General features: G+C 41.0%; 1 long non-coding RNA gene across 1 annotated transcript in view; it reads right to left on the bottom strand.

The window, feature by feature from the left end:
* Positions 1-179: 179 nt before the first annotated feature.
* The window catches only part of LOC119566980, a 29,131-nt gene continuing 4,118 nt past the window's right edge, over positions 180-25,192 (bottom strand). The window contains exon 4 of the long non-coding RNA XR_006292760.1: positions 180-24,260. This is a non-coding gene — a long non-coding RNA (uncharacterized LOC119566980). The remainder of the gene's footprint in view (positions 24,261-25,192) is intronic.

Here is a 25,192-nt window from a genome sequence, read left to right as displayed (position 1 = left end):
ACTGCAGGCTTTTGTAGAGATGTATTGATTTTAGTCAGCCATATCCCACTGGCAGTTTGTATTAAAGCACTGGACACATATTGTACTTTTAAAAGCTCATTCCTCTAAATCACAATAACCTGTAAATTTCACGACTGTAAGTCTCAGATAGTTCAGTATAACTAACTGGTGTACACCGATGAACATGCATTTATAAAAACCAACAGAACATGCCAGAAAGTGGTCAGGTAACACATTTGCTTCATCTTCTGTGATGGTTTTGTAAACTATAAAAATGTTGAAATTTAACAAGGAAATGGGGCTTACTCATGTAGCTAACAGCACGAGTTTGGACGAATGTGCATGAACAGATATGATCATGCAAAATCCCCGTGCCTTATAGTGTTAGCCTGAGAGGTATTTCTACCATAGATCAAGAAATTTTGCAAGCCCTTCCTCTTTACCCAAATCAAAAACAGGGTAGGGGAAGGACTGTAAATAATTCTTTCTAAAAATTCTCAAAGTCACTTCCTTGCTACTTACCCGTAAAGTCCAGGCTGACGTGTAGAGCCAAGAATTAAATAAAAATACAGTTTACTAATCTCAATATTCTGTTTGTCTATTCTTGCCTTTCCTTTGCTTTTTTCAATTTCTCTAGTACCTTCTCTTTCTCGTCTCCTATTTCACACTTTCATTTATCTCCCCTTTTTTTCTTTTGCCTCTTTTCTACGGTTTTCTCTTCACTCTTTGTTATTTCCTGTCCTCTTCAACTGTGCTTCCCCCCTCCTCTACCTCATTTTTCTTTCCTCAAGTCCCCTATCCCTTTCTCTAATGTTGCATCTCGCTCTCGCTCTCTCTCCCTCCATGGCAAGGGAGGTGGGCGACAGTGTAATTTATTTCACCTCTCTGTAATGTACCTGGAGCTGGGCAAATAACAAAAAATAGTGATTTGTCAAATATTTTATTTAAAAATGTCACAAGATGCTTTAGGCACCTGATCCAAAGCCTAAATCAGTGGGAAGTCTTTCCATTGATTTAATGTACTTTGGATCAGGCCTCAAATGTATTACTCAAGGAATATATAAATGAATGATTCAGCTGGCTCTACAAGCTGGTGAAATGCTAGGAACAATATTTCTTTGAAGCCATCTACAAAATTAATGACATTATTTTATGAATATTGTTAGTCTAGCTCTGTATTTATCACATGGATCTATCGATCTATCTAGTCACATGTGCAAACACACTCTATTGGCACTACAATAGATCAATTCATCTGTTTATTAGGGTGCATCTTTCTGTACATTTTGTGATGCAGTAAGGTCTCAGATTTCTGCTTTTAAATCACAGTCCAGCACTGAGGAAAGTGCAGAGCTCCACAGCTGTAGTGAGAACTCCCACAAAAATGTTCACTCGAGCCATTCCCATTGTACCACATCTTTCATACGATGTAGTAATTTATATCTCAGACTTAATACAAGAAGCCTAGTCCCAAGTACAATAATGTCTGGAGAACAACATTCAGAAGCAGGAAATTACAAGCACGCTGACAGGTTTTTAAGTGTTGTTTAAAGCCGAGAAGATTATGCTCTTTGTTACCCAATTCCTTTGTTTGGGAAGCGGCATGGTGGTAATAAATCTAAAGTTTATTTTGAAGATTAATATCAAGCACTGCAAAAGACAAATGGAATTTATAAACCTTTGTATTTTATAATTGTTTCTACACAGGACTGGAATGTTGAATCACACTGAAATCATTTTTTTTCCTGTGAGAAGCATCGGAATTTTAAGTAGCTTAATTTCCTCTACTCAGTGCCTGATATATAATCTCCAATGATCACTATTCTTGTTAGATTTGAAGGGCCTGATTCTCCTCTCACTTGCACAAGTGGAAATGAGAAGTAAAGGCACTTAAATAAGTAGAATTCTACCATTGTGAAACCAGTATAAATGAGATCAGAATCAGACCTGAGGTACCTAGTTCTCATTCAGCTGTCTACAAGGTGTTTGGGGACACTATTATAAGTATTTCTTGGTATTTCATTTAATGAGGTAATAGTCTTGGTTTAAAAATCTTGCAACACCCAGATTTATCAGTATTCAAATCTGCTATGCAATTAAGATTTGTTTTTTATTGATTTACATTATTGCACAAAATACTTTGCTCGGAGCTGTCAGTCAGATAGTTTCATGAATCATTACCAAAACATTAGGGAGTTACATTTACAATGTACAGCAATCCATTTTAATCCAAAAAAAAATAGAGCTTGCTGAAGTGTATATTTTTTCCCTATTCTGTTTCCATGGAATTTGGAAGAAATGCTTAAACAATTATGTTGCCTGAATCCTGCTTGTGAGCCTGGTGCTAAATGGAGAAGGGGGAGCAGGTTATCAAAAACAACTCAAGATAAGGGACAAATATGAATTCCTTGACTCAACAAGCAAATGACACCTATCCTCTGCCACCCACATGTCAATCTGGTTACTCCGATTTTTGCTACGGGATGAATTGAAGGAGGGATGGGAGTGGATCAGGGAGACTTTTTGGCAGAAGGGGTTTGTGAATATTGAGCCAATGTACGATTATGGCTGTTTTTCTTTTTCAGATAATGTTCAGCTGCATGTAGCTTTTAATGCAGTTGGGAAATCAATAAATAAAAATAAAATAAATAACAGGACCACAACCAGATGCATAAAAAGAAAGATGCTGATTTGCTGATGCTTTGAGTTGATGCCTTCTCTTTTATACCTTTCAATTACTTTCAGTTCTTCCCTTTTAAACTGAGACAAATGTTTTTTGTAAACACCACCAAATCATTAGATTTGGAGTGTTAACATTTATTATTGAAAATAATTCATTGAGTCTCTCATCTATGTTACGTTAAAATGCTCTTTGATTACACAGGACGTTTTACACACATGCAAGAGAAATCCTGGGGCCAAATGCACTATGAGCCAGTTTGTGCTGTAAGGACACAGCCTGTGTATGGGAAAGGGTCAGCCTCACTGCCCCTATAAGACCTTGTTCCAAAGCTCCCGGGAACCAGAGGTGCTGCCTTCAGAGCACAACTGGCGCTCTCTTCTATGGCTGGCCACTAGTGTGAATGGGAAGGTGTGGGTATGGCCACGCTGTCTCCTTGCCCCTTTTGGAGAGTATAGATCCCATGTGGGAACCAGCCTTAATCAAGGCATGCAAGGCCATCCCTGTGCATTTCTTGTACCCTCCCCTGTGCACACCTACTCAGGGCCATCACAGACTGGCCCTAGGAAATGACACTTTTTGGTACGGAATTTTAATATTATGTTAACTACATTATTCAGGTTGCAAAGCATAACACTCAGAAGTTACAAGACATGAGAATAAAAGCAACCCATGTAGCCTTAGCTCTGCCCCTCTTGTGCATAAGCCTTATAATGTTGTCTTTAATCACATGCTCACATATTTAATCAAATGATTACATATTGTTGTTTTCATGAAAGGATGGGGTTTTGTTGGTTGAGCTGCATAGTCCACTGATCCTGACCATCTCAACACCAAAACTCTTCGTATGCTCTCATACAAGGATCCCCCACCTACTCCTGCATTCTATGTGGCACATCAGTACAAGTTCCTTTTATTTGACATACAATATATGCAGTATAGGACTGCACCGTTTTATCTGGAGTCAAGATATTATATTGCTCTGGTTGGGCGAGCCAGAATCCCTCCCAGCCCCCACAGATATAAACTGGAAAGAGTAGGATTATGAAGTGCAAACTCCAAGAAAATTAATTAAGAAAACAAAAGAATAAATTCTATTTTAGTATTTATTATAGGCTTTTCCATTCTGTCACACAGATACTATAGCCTAACCTATATATGTAGTTCATACTGCTAGTGTAATTAAATAACTTGCCCCCTTCGTATTACTGGCCTGCTGCAATGTTTATATGTGTTTGTGCGTATTTCAATCTCTTGTAAAACAGAAGCGCTTAATCTTAAAATGTTAACTTGTCATAATAAATAAATGCCTTTCTGCTTGAGAAAAATCTTTGCTTATTTCATATCATTTGTCAATCATGATATCTAAATTTGGAGAGCATGAATTGTTTAATAAATGTGATTTTCAGTCAGCTTCTACATTTAAGTAGAATCTTCTGAATGCTGACAGTGAATGGAAAACAATTAGGGTTATAGTTCAAACTAACGCCTTGTTAAAAACAGGAATAATTATTACTGTAATGTGTTTTCCAGTGGGCAGTAGCTCGTTTTCATGAGGAAATCTAGTAGTTCTTACTCAGGAAAAACTCCCATTGAAATGAATGAGAGTTTTGCTTGAGTACAGACTTCAGGATTAGGCATTGGATGACACACGTGGCCACAAGGGCAGAACTTGGTGTTTTCAGTTTAAACAGAGAGGAAATAAATGGCTGCACTACTAATCACCCCAAAAAGACGTCCAGGAGAAACAATAGCAAATAAGAAAGACTAGCATATGACATACTTGTGGTGAAATATTTAATACTGTAAATAACATATATTCTCTCTATGGTTTGATCATTGTTAGGATATTTAACATGAGATTTACACACACTTATATTCCAACACAAGTGATCGTTTACATTCATTCATTCATTGAACAATATTTTATAAATTACCAGGGTCTTTCAGTCTAATCAGACTGGCCCCAATCCTGGAGTCCTTCTTCAGGCAAGCCTGCCATTAGTTTTGCACCAGTGTAACACCACTGTCTTAAGTGGAGTTACTCTTAATTTACCCTGGTTTACCTACAATCAAGATCAAGCCTCTAAAAGTTTTTCTTTCCTCTTACTTTTTTTTCCATCCTCAATATAACTCCCACTTGGAGTTTGCCAGCTCCTGGCACTCTGGATTGAGCCTTTAGGGTATCCAGCCCTATGGATTAAAACAGTAATAGTTACCAGAGCCCGTGGACACCATTTCCCAGCATGCTTGGACTCAGGGGTGGGGACAGAATGGACTGGAAACTCCTGCTGAGACCAATTGGGAGGCTTCTGCATGGGTTGATACGATCAAGGAGTTTGCTGGGCCAATGATGAGCCAGGGCTACTCAGCCCCCTCAGTGCAAGGGAAGATGCTGACTCAGAGATAAAGGAACTAGGTTTTGTTTCAGTTTTGTCTACCTGAGTTTGGGAGCTGAGAGGGAAGCAGAATGGCTCAGAGATTCTCACCACAAAGGGCGTCTTTGAACTGCTGTGAGATCTAGTACATGGGCCAGGCAGTTCCAGCCCTGCAGAAACCAGCCTCCAGAGTGGCAGAGAGCTGATTCAGAGCTGGGTACTAAAGGCCAGCTTAGACCCTGCACAGAACTCCAGACCAAGGATCCAGGAGAGAGCCCTGTCTCACCAAGCGGCGAAGGCAGAGTAAAGGATACCCTTTTTAGAGTCAGCCAATGTTCACAGCACTGCAGCACTTATCTCCAGACTCATCCTCACTGTGTCATCTGCCTGGGAAGGTGCCAGGGAAGAGTTGTGACTGATGGGAGGTGGGAGATTTGTTCATTTGTTTATATTCTAGTACTTATTATTTATCCCTAACTCTTTCCTTCCTCAGATCCTATTTTTCTGCTCTGAATAAAGTCCATGATTTGTTATACTGTTATATTCTGGGTGTCCGAAATCTTCGCAAGGGTTATGTTCATGTACTGTATTTTATACACCTTGCCAGCAGTAGTAGCATTATTCATTTCCCCCAAGGGATAGCACCCAGTGTCTCAAGAACAGTAAGGAGTCATCTTGGGTAGAGGCACGAGGTGTCACAAAAAAAGAGCCCAGGACCTAACCCATGTTAGGAGAGGGGAGAAACCGCTCCAGGTTGCAAGCATCAGAGAAGAGGCATGAACCAAAGCACGTATTTAATGTATTTCCTGTAAGTCTGAGGAAACAGATACAGAATGGCAAATATCAGTGCAACTCCTTGTTTGTTCACCTAGGCACTCAGTGAAGATGCTAGAGCCAGAAGCACAGGCTTTGCCAGGAGAAGGGGTGATAGAGAATTTGCCAGTGGAGGCAGGGATTTTTACTAAAGCACCAGAGAAGATGCAATTTGGTACGATGTAGAGCTACATTTTTATAATTATTTTCGCCCCCTGTATCACCACTATAGCTATAGTAGTTTGGCCAAAAGCCTCCATACGAGAGATTGAAGAGGATGCTGTCCCATGTAATGATATCCAAACAAGCACAATCATCAAGCATATACAGCCTCTTCACCTATCAGATCACTCTACACATGCTGGGCCAGATTCTGAGCTCACTTACACCATTGTTAATCCAGAGGGGCTCCACTCAAGTCAGTGAAGTTACTCGTGAGTTACGGCAGCACACCTGAGATTAGAACCTGGCTTGATAAAAATATCTAATACAATAATAATATTCATAAGATACATTTAATCTATTCTAATTAACGATATTTTTCAAAGGTAAAAATCCTTGTTTCAGCTGCTTGCCTGGCTGCCTGCCTGTTCTTTCTGTGCTCTTGTGCTTCTATGCTGCCACTCTCTCTTTGGCTAAATCTAGTATTTAAGGACTGTATGTTCCTTTCCTTAGCCCAACCGTGTGCAAATACAGAGATGACGTAAACGTTAATTGTTTCTCTTGGACATTCTGCCATATGCTCCCTTTGGTAGAGCCATAGCATGCCCTCCTGTGGTAAAATCTGAAGGATAGGCAGGGTCTGAGAGAGGATACTCCTGCACTGGCTATGGGACCTCCCCCTGGAAAAAGGCTGCCCTGGTGAATTCCCAGAAGTCCATGGGAGGCCAGTCTCTCTGTGTGGAGGTCCTGTAGTTCCACACTGGCTTTGACTCCTGGCGGCACTCCACACCCCAGCGTGGCTTCATTAGGATTCCCCCTTGATGTGGCTGCCAGGGATGTGTGGAAAAGACCCTACAGGCACAGTCTGCATTGTCGTCTCTGGGGCTCTCCGTGGGAGCAGAGTGGGGATGATGCAGCCTGGCCCCACCACTAGTCTCCATCACCTCTCCAGAGTAGATGACAGAGCTAAAGAATCCAGTGAAGAAAGGCTGGTGTTGCAGAGACAGAGCCTCCCACTTCCACAGACATGCTCTATAGGAGGAGGGAGTTCTACTTCCCCTCCATATGTGGATCTCAGGAACAATCCCACTGGAAAGGGATCAGTAGCTGCTTAGAAATGCCAAGAAATATGTGGGGCCAAAGACGCACACAGAGGCCAAGGAATCTATGGGAGAAGCAGGTTCAAGTATGATGGATCTCTAGGCCTTTATGCTGCTCTCATGGACTCCTGGCTCTGTGTTCTTTCTGGCCACCTTCCTGTTCCCAGATGGCACAGCTGCCTCTGCACCATGCTGACATTTTACTCTGCCTTAGCAGCTTGCACTTATGAGCCCCCTCCGATGGGGTTCGTGGAGCACATGGGTAAGGCAATGTGTTGCCCAATGCAGTGTCTTGTTTATTCCAGTCCTGAGCCACGATTTTATCTTTGCCACAAAAATATACAGCTATTACATTATGGGAACTTCTGTCCTTATAGATTTTATTTTCAGTGGTTAAAACACTGGTCTGGGGAGGTGGATTTATATTTCAAGGTCTGTAAGGTAGGGATAATCCTGCCAACAAAATGTATGGACCCTCTTTCCCTGCCTGCCCCAGATAGGGGGCAATTTTTTTTCTAACAGTCTTTCCCCATAGTTGAGTGGCCCACAGTGCTCCACTCTGATTAACTGCAGCGCTTGGTATTTGTTAGGAATTTAGTTTCAGTTATTCTGACAATTCTGAACAGTTACCCCATTTTTTCCAGCTGTTTTTTTGATGCCAGCCATACAGCTATTCATAGTATAGACCATCAAAGGAAACCTTTGTTCCTGCCCCAGTGGAGAACAAGGTAGCCTGAATCTTTGTTTGTGTTTTACCTGGCGAGACTCCTCGAATGCTGACAATGATTTGGGCCAAATTAGATTTGTGGACCTTGATGGTGCAAGGCAATAATGGCATCACTTCTATTGAGTAAGAAATAAATGTACACTGACTAAACAAATCACTCTTCTCATTCTTGTGCAGAGCCTTGGGCATTTCAAAAGGTTTCCAAAAGAGCCACAATAGCTCATGTCAAGGTCTGAGCCCTGTAGAACCAGAAACATAATTAGTTCCAAAAGTAGATGGTCCCTTCAGTAGCTATAAAGAAGTGCTGCCATTATTCACCCTCTCGGGATCTCTGTCTGCCTTTCAGCTTCCCCTAATACCTGACGTGAAAGCCACAACAGCAGGAAAACGTTGTGGGGATGAAGGTGCCTTATGAATCCTTCTGCACCAAGCAGACTATGTAAACTGCCCTGCAAAATCCCGCTTTCATGCCATGAATTCACCCCCATCTTAGATTCAATGTGAAGGATTAAAGGGTCTATGCCTGCCCCCTTCCTTGCCCCTAGTGCAGGTGGTGTGTTAAGGACAGCATGGAGGTGAAGATGGGGTGAGAGGGGCCAATGCTTTGGCTATTTAGCAGCATCATAATAGGCCACAGAGGAGCAATGCTGGAGCTGCTCTAAGCTGTACCAGGAAGTAAGCAGGCACTTGGCCCAAGCCTGAATTAGGCACAAAGGTGGCTTTTCTAGTGCAGGAAAATGGCTAAGAGAGAATCCAGCCCCTTGTGGATCCTCAGTACACACATAATGCAATTACTATAATTACTATAAAGAGATATGCCATTGTTGCTATTTCTTTTGCTGCTGCAATTTACGGTTTTATTGAGATATTGTCCAGAAAAGGGATATACCTGGAAAATAGCATTATATCCATATAGGAAACTGGTGATATCCCCAAGGAACCCCAAGGGCCTGCTGCTTATTCCTCTGCCATGGGATGAACTGTTAGAAACCAAAATAAGCTAGAGCTAAAGAATTTGCAATGGCTGTATGTGGCAATGATAGCAGCCGCAGTCCTAGTGACAGTCCAGATGTAGAGGGCCAAATTCTCTGCTGGCACAGCTGCTGCCACTGGCATAAATTGGCACCTCTCCAGCCTGTGGCAATTTATACCAGCACAGAATCTGGCCCATGTCCTCAGAACAGCAACCCTGAACTGAGCTCTCATATAAAGTTGAGGACATAAAGGAAGAAATGCTTGAAAGGAGGTAGAAGAATAGTTTGTTCCTACTCTTCTACTGAAAAACTTCCTCTCATCCTACGGTAGAGGTGTTATTTCCAAGTTGGCACATAGCAGATACCTATTTACAATGGGCCTTATTCTGCACCTTAGTCAGGTGCCATAATACCTTACTCTGCAAATAGTCCCATGGAAATCACTACTATTCTCCTGCAGCACCTTCTGCCTTCTGAAGAGTTCTCTACCTGGGTTCAGATGGCACCTGAAGAGTTAGTGCCTCCATGCATGATACCTGCAGTGAGATTTTCAGTTATGTAATCTCTACAACGGTTGGACAATGGAGAGAAGAATGGAGAAGGAAGAAGGGAAGATAGCCCTTTGATGCTCAGTATTATCTGTGTTTCCCCCTTCCCATTCCCCCTGACTAGCAAAAGGAGTGTAATCCAGTGGATGCACTGCCCGTAGTACCTGTGCATAAAGAGTGCCAAGATTGGTTCCAGGCTTATCACAGCTCAATGTGCCACTGTTACTTACTATGAATAGTATCTTAATCTGGGTATAGTCCCATTAATTTCTGAATGAGGCCCTATATTTTTTTTATGTTTTCTTTTGCGGGGGAGGGATGGAACGTGCTATATGAGAATGGTTCTGGCTTCTTCAAGCACTGACTCCATTGTGAAGAAGGCATATCAGTGCAAGATTACTACTCTGTCTCCACAAGAAATGTGAGTCGTTCTTGCCCCAAAAATCCAACAGATATCATACGAAATACCTTGTACATCACACAATTTGTATGCCTGTGCTAAGTTAGCTGCTGAACATACCACAAGGTGGTTGCTTAACACAAATGGTGAGGGGTGTGCAAAGGAGGCCATTGGGACCGATGGGACCAATCCTCACCTTATACCTAAATTGGCATAGCTTCATTGGAGCCAGTAGAACTATGCCAATTTACACCAGCCCAGGATCTGCCTCAAAGTTTTCTGAATGATTAATAACCATATCATTTTCTTCCCACTGCTTTCTTTTTATCACTTTGCTATCACTTTTGCTGTTTGGCACTGAGAATGCTTCTGGGACAATCCTTTGATCTAAACTCAAGCACTCATTTTGGGGAAAATAATTCTTTGCACTTTAGCAACACTTAACATCTCTGATTCCCACTAGAAGATGACAACTAACTTTCTTCCATGTAGCTACAATAAAATTGCTCGCTGTAATCTATTCCTCATTCCCACCCTGTTGTGTTGTTGCACTATTAGCTGGTGGCCAGCAGAACCTCCACTGGCCCCAAGTAAAGTACTTGTAAAATGTCTCCTATCCACTTTCTCCCTCATTATTATTTTTTTGAACTCTCCATTGTCTATGATTAAACTTTCCGTAGACATACATGCCTGTTAAGCATTGTTTTAATTTTAAACAAAAAAATAAGCACTTTCTCTCTCCAGCTGGAATTTCCCAAGATCAACCAGGTTCAGTATTTTCATCAAATGTGTTTGGATGGAGTAAGCTGTGTTTAAATTACCATTTAGTGATGTGAAGATTTAATTTTATGGTGGCATTAAGGTTGACATTTCCTTTTTATTTACACAACACCAAGGGTTAATAAGGTTACCATAAACGTAATCTTTGGTAGCTCAACAACAGAGTATTTCAGGATTACTGCAAAGCTGGATTTTAACTCTTTTAATCCCATTATTGTTGATAACCTTATCAACATAGGACCCCACAATAGAGTATGTAGAGACACCCTGGAACTGTACAGTTCATTTATGCTTGCCGGAGGAAGAGCTAGACAGTTGCTTGGTTGGTGCCTGCAGTGAGTTTCACAGTTTGTGGTAAGGCTGCAATTTTGCTTTTTTAATTCCTTATCAGATATCTTTGCCAAGAAAAACACTGATCCACGGCATACATTGGTGGGGCAATGCAAGGTTGCACTAATTCCCTCCTCCCTTGAGGCAACTGCGCCAAGAATCAGACCACTAGTCTGGCAAGTTAAGATACAGAAACTTACTGCTAATTGCAGTGTTTACAATTCCCAACTTGTTTGCAGGCACCAACAGTCTAACTGCATCCTCTTGAGTGCACCAAGAGACCCTTGCTGGCAGTAGTTTGCTAAGGTTACAGTCTGGCAACATTAATTACTGTTAACTTATTTTTTGTGTATTGGTTGAAGCTTTTGTTAGCTATTTTAAGGATTTAAATGATCTTTCTATGCCATTAAAGACATAGTACCCTTAGTTATATGCTATCACAAATCTCTATAATATACTTAGTTTGGAAACACTAACTGTAGGGCATTTATTTGTGAGCTGCCAAATATAATAAGGATAGATCTCATAAAATTCACACTAGAAAATGAAGGGCTATGTCTTGCCTTTGAAATAAAACAAACCACCTCACAAGGTGGTAATGCTCATTTTTAGGACTTTTCACTGAACACTTGATTAGACAGAAAGAATAAACAAAACATGTTGCAATGTATCATTATATCAACCTGTTCAGGCTTTATATAATACATCTTTGTTTTACAATACGGCTTTGGAAAAATGGCATTTATTCAGAAAATACATAAAAGATTGTATGACATCAAACAACTATGCTCCAGACCTTCAGTGGAGGTGCCCCAGTTTACATCAGTGAGGGATTTGGTCCTATATTTCTAAAGCCTATGCATCAGCCTGCTTAAGTGAATGTATTCAGTTAGGCCCCATTTCGTCAGAATGTTTCAACATGCTCTTAACTTTAAGCATGCACTTAAGTCTCATTGAAGTCAATTGGACTTAAGCACTTGCCTAAGTTAAGCATGTGCTTAAGTGCTTTGCTGAGTAGGGATGAATTACTGATTCATGGCCCCAGAAAGCATCATATTTGTATATTTTATTAGAATGTCACAATTTATAATGTCACATTTTGGGTGTTTTCTGCTTTTTCTATTTCTGCAGAGCTGGTACCATGACACCAAAATTGGGCCATAGACTGACAGGTTTTAAGCAGAATTCTTCTCTGAAATCATAATGTTGGCATCTTCAATGACAATCTTAAAAAGATGCTTAGGACTTAGGATTTGCATGGATCTTTGAATCTGAAATACCCTGTCACCCAAAGCTTGTTCTTTCCAGCCAGAGGGGAAGTACATTCATGGGGTAGCGTGGAGAAGTTTCTTGTTCTCCTATTCTGTGTAGAAACAGAGGCTACCAAATTCCAGATATGTTAGTGTTCCCTTTCATAAGAAATAAATTACCTTAAAACAAAAAGGAAAAAGAGTCACAGAGATTGCTCGAGCTGTATTCAAATTTGATTTAAAATAATGAAAATGCGTTTCGTAGGCTAGGCTAATTCCCAGTGGATGTTTGTTCACTTTACAACACTACCATACAATTTGGCTCCATATGCCATAAATGGCAGACTCTGTTTATGTGAAATTGCCAGAACGGACACAGCAGAGTTGCTTTAAATCAAGATTTCAGGTTGTTTGGCAGAACTGAGTGAGAACCTGGCATGATGCATACCCAAAGATGCCTTCTTCCCCCAGAGTTCGCTGTCAGTCTCCCATTTTTATGAAAAAGACAATTAATCATATTCATTTTAAAATAAGGGGCAGGAAATCACAGGAATCTGTTTTGCTTTTTCCTTAACCGCTTTTTACTCTTAATTTAGCAACAATCAAATTGGAAAAAAGAAGCCATGGTGTTTTCTTTATAGGACCCAAAACTTATGCACAAATGCTTGCAGCAGGACTGCAGGAATACAACTATAGTCTCTGAGTCACTGACCTGTAGCTTCAGGTGATATGCAACTAAAGCCGTAGGAAGTATCCAAGATGAATCACGAACAATACTGGCATTGTGTCCCTTCATCTGCAAGCATTTCCTTTATCTTCATGTGACAATTTTCTTTGCATATGACATGTTACACTGGGCTTGATTCTAAACTCAGATATGCATTAGCACATAACCTTTTTATTGAATGCCCACTAGTGAGCCTATTTGCATCAAATCTATAATGTCTTTTCCAAGGTACACCTTGATGCACATCTCTATGTCTGAGATTAAAATCTAATTTCTAAAAATGGGATCGTAAAGTCAGGATCATAATTCAGATCATGTTTAAGGTGCCTAAATATGTTATCTGGTATGTTTTATAAACCCCCAAGCACCCTGCAGCTCTCAAAAGTCAGGCTACTTTTCGATGCCTAAATATGAATTTAGGAGCTGAACTTCAGGCCCCAGTTTATTAAAATCTTGACTGAAATGACTAATATCAGATCAAATCTGACACCTTCTTTTCTGTCATGTAGAGACTCCTACCTCTTCTCACAGAGTCCTAAAAATACCTGCCAATTTACTTGCCCTTCAACATTTCCTTAGCATGACCATGAACCTCCAGCTCTGGAGGGGTGCACCTTTGGAGCACATTCTTAAATGGCTCTGTAAGTTACTGTGAAGTGAAGTGCACTGTTCAGAAGAAAATATTATGGGAGGAAATTTAAGTGTATGAAAATTCGAGGGGTACAGGAAGGGTGGATGCAAAGAAACTCCAAGAAGGTAATGGACTGAAAAGAGCAGAACACAAACTGACGGTAAAGCCAAATTATTCTCTCACATACAGTGGAGAAAAAAATCCAGAATTAATCCATTTTCACCAGTGGAGCTAGTTTGGATTTACTCTGATGTGAGAGCAGATTTTGTCCCTAAAATAAGAAAACACAAAAAGCATTAAAAGCAGTTCCTTTATGCAAAGGATAACAAATGTGTGGAACTAACTACCTAAGCCAATAAAGACTACATCTCTGAACATATTCCAAAAGGAATTGGACAGACACTTTAGAGGAAAGAAATACTAAAGGATACAAACCCTAGCTAAAGTAAATAGGTAGAAGGAAGGATGGATTCATAGAGGTCAAATGTCCAAAATTACTGCTATAATGCTCCCTCCTACCCCCATGCCTTTATCTAAGCATACTAAGTTTGATTTCTCACTTTTTGTATTATATATGGTTATATTCTAAAGAGATTTGGCCAATTTCCACCCAATCTATAATATAACACGGAGGATCCTGATTCTTCTTATTTGCATAAGATGTATATTATCCATACTGGATTGATGAAGAAAAAAGCTTTAGAGCGTACGGACAAGTCCCACTGAAGTAAGAAGAAGAAGAATATACCACAAAAGTGCCTTTTAGGTTGAACTGGTTTTTAGGATTATTTTTGAAACCAAATTTATGACAAACTTTTCATAGGTGAGTGACTATTCATTGCCATACCAGTGTGCATGTTAAAGCTGTACCTGATTACAATCGTTTCAATGTCCATGACAGAGACTTATGCAGCCAATAAAACACTGGACTTGGCTTTATTACATCAGCAATCTTTATCATAGGTAAAAATGAAATGTTACTGATCAAAGTCTCCAGTGTATTAGACAATAGATTTTGGTGAACATCAGACTGTTTATGCCCTCTTATTCCATGGTCCTTCTTGAACACAGTTTTCTTTTGGTAAATGCAATGAAAATTTCACCATCTGTTCAGGTTCAGCAGGTCACTTATTTAGTACTAGTATTTTTTTCTGCAAACCCATATTTATTTGGTTGCACCTTAAAGACTGACAGATTTATTTGGGCATAAGCTTTCGTGGGTAAAAAACCCACTTCATCAGATGCCTGATGCATCTGAAGAAGTGGTTTTTTACCCACGAAAGCTTATGCCCAAATAAATCTGTTAGTCTTTGAGATGCCTCCGAACTCCTTGTTGTTTTTGTGGATACAGACTAACACGGCTACCCCCTGATATTTATTTGGTTGGATTTCCCCTTCAGAATATCACTGTCCTACTAGGTAGTATGTATTGATGGTCTTCACCATAGATCCGTCTTTTGAGCACTGAGTTGATTTTCCTTGGCATGTTAAGCTTTATGGTGTGTCCCTTCTCCCCATTGCCTGAATATTTGCCATGAGTCTAAGAATAGAAGATATGGATGCAGGTACAGGTAGGGTTCCCTAACACAGCTATGTATGAACTCAATCATTTCCAGTGTTCAGTGTGTAGATAGATGTTGTCTCACATTATTGATGCATAATGCATTGGGTTGGATGTGAGTCTTGCCTGCTTTCCTTTTATGGTTGAAAGGAGGCATCCAGGCCTGTATTTGAAATCTGTGCACATGTCTGTCAAACCACATGGGGATGAATATTTTGCACTCTAGTTTCTTGTTAAATGGTATGCAGCCATTGCAGCTACATTGCCATGTCAAGGATCTATGGGAATAAAAAGCACATATAATTTTTTTAAAATAAATTATCATAGAAATCCAATGCTTTTGCTCAAATTTTGCTATGCCTTTTAAAGTCTCTAGGCCAGATCCTAGCCTGGTATAAATGACATAGCTCCTTTGACGTCAGGAGAACTGCACTGATTTACACTAATGGATAGTTTGGTCACTTATTTAAAAATAAAAATTCCTAGAGGAAGGAATATGGTTCTAACCCATTGGCCCCTCACTATTCTAGCTGTAGTACATTGATACTTGCAAGTTAAGTTCTGTTTGGTCAGCTACAAGTTTGATACTGAATTGTGTAATACAAAGCCAGCTGTCGATGTTTTAGAAAGCCATTCCTCACACTTCTGAGCAGCAAACAGCTCATCACTAAGAAGGCCAAGCTTTGTCAGCATGAGCTGCTGACTTCTATGAAACAAAATTCTGACCTAATTGCTAGCTCTGGAATTAATCTCAGAAGAGAGGTTTTACTAGGAAAAAAGCAGAGCTATTATGCTGAGCCAATGTTTATGTTTTGCAATAAATAAATATGTGAAATATTCTAAATATAATTAAATGTGGTAATAGTTAAAGTCCAAAAGCTCAAGCTAAATTTTTTTTTTTGGCCTCCCGGGCTATTCCAAATCAAATTTGATCCTGCTTCCTTTATATTTCTGTTAAACACCCATTGAATCAACAAGCCTATTAGCATGAGTAAAGTGAGCAGCATGAGTGGCTAAATGTTCAGATAGACATGAAGAGTAAATTCCTACTTTCAAGGAGACCTGTAAAAAATAAAGTTTTGTTTGTGCCCTTTTGCCCATAGTCTTTGTGATGCACAAAGGAGACCTGAATGTTGTTTTTCTCTTGTGTCAACCATAGAAATACTAGGGTTTGTATGTCCAGGTTTTACAGAGGAACTCGATGAATGACTGAAGACCGAGTGTTTTATGACATCACAGGAGACATAATGGGATTATGACATCACGAGAGACAAGAAATTGAAACATGAGCAGTTGAGAGGGGAAATGATTTTTAGCCAATTTGTGTAAAAAACCTTTTGTTTTTCATTTGTTTTATTAATCCCTACTTAACTCAGATTTTGACAAACATGGGAGCAAAGCTCTTGTTCTTAAAGATTCAAAAAAATCTCTGCTTCTTCAATTGATGTCTGACAAAGCTCCCACTACATTTCCCTAGTATTTCCCCAAGTCCTTTAGGAAAAACAGGGAATTTAATGTGCCTGACATTTCTAAAGTAAAATACAAATTGATAAAAACTCTTACATCACAAAACAGGGGAGAAAAGGCACAAGCACATTTTTTCCTTTGCAAGTCACCTTTAACTACAATACCAGGGAGCGCAAACAGTTATCTCAATAAAATGGCAGCTGCTGAACTGTATAATTATAGATTTTAGGGAAAGGTTGTTCTACATCATGGTTGAAGAAGTCATATGCTTAGAACAGCCGTATGAATTACTTCTTAAAGTATAACTATTAAAATGTTTGACTCCAAAGGGCATAATGTATTAATGAATCAAGTCTCCTGGCTCTTATCTGTTGCCATTTGTCTTTTCAGAAAAGTCTATAATGAATAATGACAGTGTTACAGTTTTAAAATATGAATTTTCAATCAACCAGTAACTTCCTGGTAAGACAATGTGAATCCTTACAAAGACATTGCCATTTGATAATGTGATATGAGCATATGAGATCTACATTTGCTATGTAAATGTTCATATAAGATGCAACGAGATGCTTCTTTTTGGTTACAGGCTGTACAATTAAATAATGTTCAGTTCTAGTTCAGGATATTACTGTATCTCCCATTAAAGAAGACCAATCCCACAGTGATCATTTTGCCATTGATTTTCAGTTATTTAAAAGACTGGTTTGAACTCCAGAGATTAATGAACTTTGTGGTATTTTCCTAACTTATCAAGAGAACTGTTAATATTACAAACAAAGGTTACGAATCAGCGTTTTTTAATATTAAAGGAAATTCAGCTAGAGTATTTCAACATTGATTTCATACCTAATGTTTAATAATTTGAAAGGGGGTATACATTACATATAAATTCAAATAAACTAATACAGAACAATATTATGGTGACAACTGACTTTGAAACAGATAAGAGATTAAGGTGGACACGAGTTTCTACAGTGCATCTGAAATATATTCACTTTAAGAGAGTTACTTGGAAACTTTAAAAAGACAGTAATGGCCCTACTTCTTTCTAATGGCACAAAATATGAGAGAAATACTAGAGTCATTTCAATTTCATAGAATCATATCACAGAACTTAGAGATGGGAAAGACCTCCAAAATTCAATCTCCCTGACAATGCAGGATGATTGTTCCCTGCAGTACCTTTTCTAGTAGTTTGGCCAATCTAGTTTTAAATTTCCCAAGTCAAGGGGCTTCCCCTTGGAGGCTATTTCACTGCTTTCAAAAGTCTCAATTGGCTAAAATGGGAGCAGTATTGGGTCCACTTAAAGGGAGTTTTTCTTGATATCCAGCTGGAATTGTTCCTTTCTTAATTTCGTCGCATGTGTCCCAGACATGCCTTCATGCACCACCCTAAAAAGGCACTCTCCCTTCTAGAATTGAAATCTTGGCTATTTATTGCTTCCATTTATAGAATCATAGAATATCAGGGTTGGAAGGGACTTCAGGAGGTCATCTAGTCCAACCCCCTGCTCAAAACGGGACCAATCCCCAATTTTTGCTCTGATCCCTAAATGGCCCCCTCAAGGATTAAACTCATAACGCTGGGTTTAACAGGCCAATGCTCAAACCACTGAGCTATCCTTCCCCCTCTTTTAGCTATCTTACTTTTTCCTAATAAATCAGTCCCTCCACCCCTTGGATTATTTTTTCTGTTCTTCTCTCATCTGCCACCAACTGGTCACAATATTTTTGGAAATATAATCCCCAGACTGAATGTAATAATCCAAGTGAGATCACACACACAGCTGTTGCATGATTTTTCCTCTCTGTTTTATGACACAATATCTCTGCACATTCAGCCCCAAATGTCGTTAGTGGTTTTTGCTGCCATATCATTTTGCAAAGTAATGTCTAATTTGCTCTCCACTATCACCTCTAGGCCTTTTACAACTTTACACTTCTCCAGGATTCTCTCTCCCTTTGAATACTTGTGTTTCAGGCTATTTCTCAGAGTTGTATGAGTTCTGATTTTTTTCCGATCTGAGTCCTTTTGTTATTTTCCACCTATTACTCTAATTTCTCTAGGGGCCGCTGTTTCATATAGTTTCATTTCATATCTATGAATGCTAGTTATATGATAAAATGCACAATAGACCGATGAGACATTTGAGTTTTGAATAACTTTGGTTTCAAAATCATAAATATTAAAGGAATGTAAAGAAAAGGTTCGGGGGAGATTCTCTAATAAATGTTTACATATTTAAATGTTTGAGGGGATAAAGGTTGAATCCTGTAACATTTTCTGATAATTTGTAATTGGTGTTATGGTTACGGTTTCAACAAAATGTTAGTGGATAATATAATAGCTAAAAGTAATAAATCTCTTCCTTTTGCTTTATAATAAAATGTTACATTTTAAAAAATTGATACAAAAGCCCATTGTATAATTGTATACAATGCTTATAAAGCATAAAATTCCAACTGTGTAGCTATACAATAATGTGAGATTGAAATCTAAAGGAAAAGACCAGTTTGTTCAGTCCTCAAGAAACACAATTAAAGGTGCAGAGGGATAGATGACAGATTATGTGTGTTTCTTTAAGAAAATTCTCTGAATCTTAGCAGTCACCTAGGCTGGTGAAGTGCAATTAATTGTTATAGAAATAACTTGAGCATAAAATCTGAATGGCTAGTGCCTGTTCCTACATATTATGTGAACCCCAAATGCCCTTTGAAATCAGTGAGGCTCTTGGATGCATCAGAAAGCAGGATTGGTCAGAAAGGAATAAAACCTGCCTAACCTGATGCAATCCGACTATTGTGCTGTAGAAATTTGCATGTGGGAGGAGGCTATTGAACACAGATCACAGGCTAATGTTGCAGTCCTTGCTGAGGTCAGTGGGACTTTAGCCTACGTTGGGACTGCAAGAGTGAGACTTCTTTTCGTTTGTATCAGACTTATAGCAGCAAGATCCATTTTTCATGTATTTGCCCCTCTGTCAATTGTATTTACATGTATCAGAGAGGTGTTTGTTATGGGAAAGAGTACATGAAATCAGATTGAAGTGCACACCAATTAATTTAGGACCTGAGCCGGAAAACACTTACTACCAAGGGCAGTGCTAGCTACTCTGAGTAGTCCTAAGCAGGGTGTTTCTTGGACTGCAATGGAAAATAGAAATGAATTCTCCTATCTTTAATAAAGCAAATCTTCTCTTGGGACATATTCTGCTTTCATTTGTGCCCATGCAATGGGGTTATACAGACTTAATGGCCCATTCCTACAAAGGGTTGAGCGGTCTCACTTCCTGTTGAAATCAGTGAGAGCTGAAAGCATTCAGCATCTCTCAAGAATGGCTCAGCACTTTGCAGGATTAGACTTCTAAGTCAGGGGAGCATTTGATTGTTTTTATGGACTTACTCCTAAAGCCAGTTACGTTTACAAAAGAAGGCCCTGATCCTTCAAAGAATTACACACCAGTAACTTTAGACACACAATAGCCCTATTGACTACTCAGATGTGTAAAGTTACTCCAATATGCAAGCCTTTACAGGATTACGACATTTACAGAACAGATTAAACTTTCAGTGGTCAGGATTCACATGTAAAAGTCATGAAATAAATGTTGTAAATCTTGTTAAAAACCTTTGGGACTAGGACCCTATCCTGCCGACAATAAAGTCAGTTGGTGTTATGCCATTGACTTGAATGGGAGAATTGGGCCCTGAATGCTTTAGCTGTATACATGAGTAACCTTGTTCCCACAAGAAGTCCCATTGAAGCCAAATGTTCACAGAATCAGGCCCTTAGTATGCACAGCTTATTCTTACTGATGTGTTACTTGGAAGTCAAGCCTAGCTGATTTTTATGAGTTCGGATGAAAATGTGTGTGTCAGATCCCAAGAGTTACTACTGAAACTCAAAGGTTGTTTCTTTAAGAAGGCTGTTGGGAAATGCTTAAACGCTCAATAGCATAATGGCTGCTAGAATTACAACATTTTCCAGCTAATTTTGATGACCCACCTAATATTTCTCTGATCAGACCTTATATTTCGGCTGTTATTAAACACATAACATAGCAATCCCCTAAAGATTTTAGAGGGGAAAAAAATCTACAATCATCAAAATGTTAATTTAGACAATGACTAAGAATACATGCATTAAAAATGCATCAGACCTATCATTATTCAGCAGAAACAGCTAATTGTATTAAAGAGAAAGTAGCTATAAGAAACAAAGTACAATGAGATGTTTTGCTACGCTTATATTTCTGGATAAAACTAAGTCCAATCTTTACTGCACAAGATACTCAACCAAAACAAAAAGGCAAACAAAACCACATCCTTTGTGTGATGAAAGGGTAACTCATTATAATACTCTAAGTCATGACTCAAGGGAAAATGTCAACTAAAAGCTTAGATCAGAGGAAGGTTTATAATACAAACCTGGCATTTCAATTGCTGTTCTTGCAGCAATTATGAACATAGGTGTGTTACAGTGCTAAAACTGACTATCATTTAGCAACTGATCTTCTTATCTTTCTGCGTGACTTTTTAAAGTGCAATTTCACGTTATTTCTGCAGCCGCTGAACATAGGAAACTACAAATAAAAATTTTGCTTTCAAGTGGTATTAGAGAACCAAGATCATCACAGTGCTGTTATCAAAAGAAATGTCTAAAGAATAACAGATCTACGTATGTCTATATCACAATGAGGGCTACACTCTCTATTGAAGGTTAGCAGTTTGAAATAATTAAGCAGAACATAGATGGTCTTTCGACTGCCATGCAAGGGAAAGAAATTCTCGACGAGCCCCACCTTATATGCGCAAATTCATCACCACTAAAATCTTGACTATCAATGTTAAAAATAATCATAATAATAACTGAGCGTATGGAAGGCTCCATCCTAAAAAATCCTATTTCCTCACCACACTCCTGTGTTTGCCTTAAAATGGCTACGAATCTAATTCACTGGGCTCACATTTATACATGGGGAGCATCAAAAAAAAAGTGGAATTATCTATGTGTTTGAAGAGGGAAGGAAAAAAAGTCTGGGTGGATTATGCCCGGCTCCCCACTATTACCAGTTTAAAAAGAAAGAAAGAAAGAAAGAAAGAAAGAAAGAAAGAAAGAAAGAAAGAAAGAAAGAAGCATGTGGATGAGTGCGCCTGCCTGCCTATCTAATGTCTCTGTGTCTACTGTATGTGGGGTGGGGCGGAGAGAGGGTGAGCTGGAAGGTGAGGGGTATGAATGCCATGTCTTTAATTTCCAACCTGATCCCTGCAGTTTAAAGGCTAATCCACCTTCCACCCCGAACTCGAGCTGTGCTGCTAAGGTATGTTGGCTGGAATAAGTGGGCCGAGTGCCCCTGTTTTGTCCAAACTATGCCCCACGTTTGTTACCTTATAAACGTGGGAAGTTTAGCCCTGCAGCCTGTTTTGTTTTTCACATCAGCCTGCCTGCCACTTGGGATAAGGCCCCTACATGAACCTTCCCCTTCCGTGTAGCCGACAGGGATCTCTTTGCCTACATTTGATTTTACACACAGAGATCAAACTGTCAACCCCCGCTCTGTGGCTGTGGAGAACTTCAGGGCCACAAACTATAAACCACAAACTTCGGGGCTGTGTGGTGGGCTGGGATTATTGACTGACAAAGGAAGGAAAACGTGAGCTTAAGCAGCCAGGCTATTTATTTTACTGTCACCTAAAGCATAAATGGTGTTGGGAGAGGAGGACTTCAGGATTTAGTTCGGCGCCAGGAGTAAAGAAAGCGCATTTTAGCACTAGTCAACCTTTGCACACCCGGCTGCAGTTGAGTGAAGACTGCTTATTGTTACAAGGCAACACACGACGGGACATTCAGGCTCAGCCAGTGTCAACACCTGAATCCGGCTGAATGGCACATACAACGTAGTTACTCTACAGATTCACATCTTGAGCAGGGCTGACCAGTGGGGAATGGCAGCCTATGCAAAGAGGTTATTTCCTGAAGCAAACGAGTTAATTCCCAAGATAAATCAGCCAATTGTGATTTAAGATTTTAATTTCCTCCCTCTCTTTCTAAGACTAGTCGCTTTTTGCTGCTACATAATATTGTTTAAAAAAAAGCTCTTAAACTGGCAAATCCACCTGCCCTGTTCCAGTGCTGCATCCCGCTGGGCACTTAGGTGTGAGGCTGGAGAAAGGCTGCTGGTGTTGATTAATCGTTCTAGATCAATCACTACCACGAGGTCCAGAATATTGTGCGGTTCAGCTAAATAGGGTTTGCTGTGATTTCCTTTAGATTTAGGTCTCCCGCCTTGGAATTCTCTGACATTCCCCCAAGAATCCCTTCTCATGAGTCCTTGCGGCAGGTTTTAGCCAGTGCCCGGGTACGATGGACAATGGCCTTCCCTCAGCACCGATCGCGGAAGTATCGAGATGGACAGAACCCCCTTTCTTGCCTTTCGTGTGTTCTCTCGGAAAAGGGGAGGCAGCCTGCCAGTCAAAAAAACCAAAGCAAAGCTCGGCAGTGCCTATTGTGCTGTCGCCATGAAAGGCTCCTTCCAAAAGGTACCTGCCCCCGTTTCCCTACGCTGGGCGACGTGCATCAAACTCTCGCTTTAGTCCAGAGAAGGGGCTGTGAAGAGCTCGAAAGCTGCCGTCTGGGCGGCAAGGCACCATGGCAAGAACAGTGACAGGCTAGCAAGAAAGTTGGGCTCCCTGAAGCGCGTCGGCGGGACAAAATCTACGTGAAACTATCGCCTTTTGAGCTCAACAAACTGGGAAACAACCCCCCCCCCCAAAAAAAAAGACCCCGGAAGGATTTTGTTGTTGTTGTTGTTTGGCCTTCTTGCGTCTGCCTATTATTTCTTAATATTGCATTGCCCCAAAGGGCTCCGTTCTGGCTATGGGCGGCGGCTGCAGAAGGCCACAGACCATACCAGCAGTTTGCAATGTTAAAAAGGGGACCATGGGGCTGTACTTTGACTTGGAGGCGGATTTGCTAAAAAAAAGAAAAGAAAAGAAAAGAAAAAAAAGTTTGCCCTGTTCTTGTCAGGAAAGAGTTATGAGCGAAAGCTGGCAATTTAGGGTGGAGGTTCATTTGCTTAGTTAAGGGAAAAGATGAAGCGAGGGAATGAGCAGAAATCAGAAAATACTCTGAGACGGGGAAGATTTAACTCAACAGCAAATTCCCCGTCCATCGCTGTCTAGCTGTGCCTGTATGAATGCTCCAGCTGGTGTAACATCTTTGGGTAGCTGCCCTTTTAGCTTAGCTCCTGTCACTTGAGTTCCCCGGGAATTCATGCGACCTGTAGCGTTCTACTGCAGGCCAGGAGATCTCTTTGGAGTGTTTATTTGCTCCTCTGCATTCCTGGCATTGAGTACAACGAAGCGATTAGCATGGACAGAAAAAAGAAACTGGGGCTCTAGGGCACTCGCTGGGGTGCTAGGTGTGGCCCCATGTTGCTTCCTGCCAAGTGCAGGACTTGACAGCGTTTCCCATGTCTCTGTCTTTAGCAGGAAAGGTGGGGTTTTGTCTTTTCTTTGCCCAGCTACTGAGTTGAGCTTCCCTGAATCCGTAGAGGAGGATTAGGGCGAGAATGCAGGCAGATGGGTGCGCTGTGCAGCCCCAGACCCCGGGAGCATCACACCGAGGAGAGTGCAGCACTGGGGGAAGCTGGGTGAGCTCTGTAGTGGGGTCTCTTACACCAGGGGCCAATCCCACGGAGGAGTGAGCCCCCTCGACTGCCAGGATCAGCCCCTATGAAGGAGAATAAACAGCCTGCTTCGGAACCATGTTTGAATGTTACAATGCACTGGCAGCGCGGGCGGGCGGATTGTGTGTTCTGGGTATGATGCCCTGCGAACTGAATTTGCACAGGCCAAATAGTGCCTAGGCTGCTTGCTTAGCACGTGGCTAGTGCCAGACCCACACTAGGAATAAAGGTACCTACGTGTAACCGATCATCAGCAAACAACTGCTTGTGCCCGCCCTGACGCAGCTTTGTCACGCGCTCCCCAGGCCGGGGTCTGCACTGCACCAGGGAGCGTTTCCCTGCTCGCCTTCTCTAGGGGAATCAGCTCAAGAGGGTTCAAGGGGCAGAGGACAACGTAAGTCTCCACCCTGCGGCCCCTGCGCACCCAAACCTCCCACGGAAACCAGTGCAATCTCCAGTGGAAGCCAATGGGCAGGATGCCTGCGCACGAGTCGCGGGATAGGGCCCCCCTCTGAGCGCGTCTAACCGGCTTTCAGCCCTGGCCCCAGCCCTCGACACCTGCCCGCCGGCATCCTGAGACCGGCAAGGCGGCTCCCTGCAGACCCCTTGGCAACAATGCAGCTCAAGCAACAGATTACAAAGCCGATCTCAGGGGACTCCCCTTTTCTCCCCCCGGGGTTTAGGTCGCGGCAGGTTTTCTCTCCGCTCTGCCTGTCCCAGAGCCATCGCCTTGCGCTCTGCTAAACGCCCAAATCAGAAAGGCCGTCGGGAGTTCACAGCATTGATGGGAAGGGGGACACGTGAGGACAAAGGTCACAGTCACAACCCCCTCTGCCCCCGGCTCGGTACTGTCCCAGCCAGACCTGGGCTTGGCTCTGCAGCCCCTCACGCTCACACGCTTTGGGGAAAGAGAAGCGGGGGGGGCGGGAGGGGGACGGGATTAGTCTTGGATGCAGAAGACTAGACTCATCACCAG

Source organism: Chelonia mydas, chromosome 8 (genome assembly GCF_015237465.2).
Source record: "Chelonia mydas isolate rCheMyd1 chromosome 8, rCheMyd1.pri.v2, whole genome shotgun sequence".
Lineage (NCBI taxonomy): Eukaryota > Metazoa > Chordata > Testudines > Cheloniidae > Chelonia > Chelonia mydas.
The sequence above is the reverse complement of the archived record's forward strand: the minus strand, read 5'-3'. Positions and strand labels throughout refer to the sequence as shown.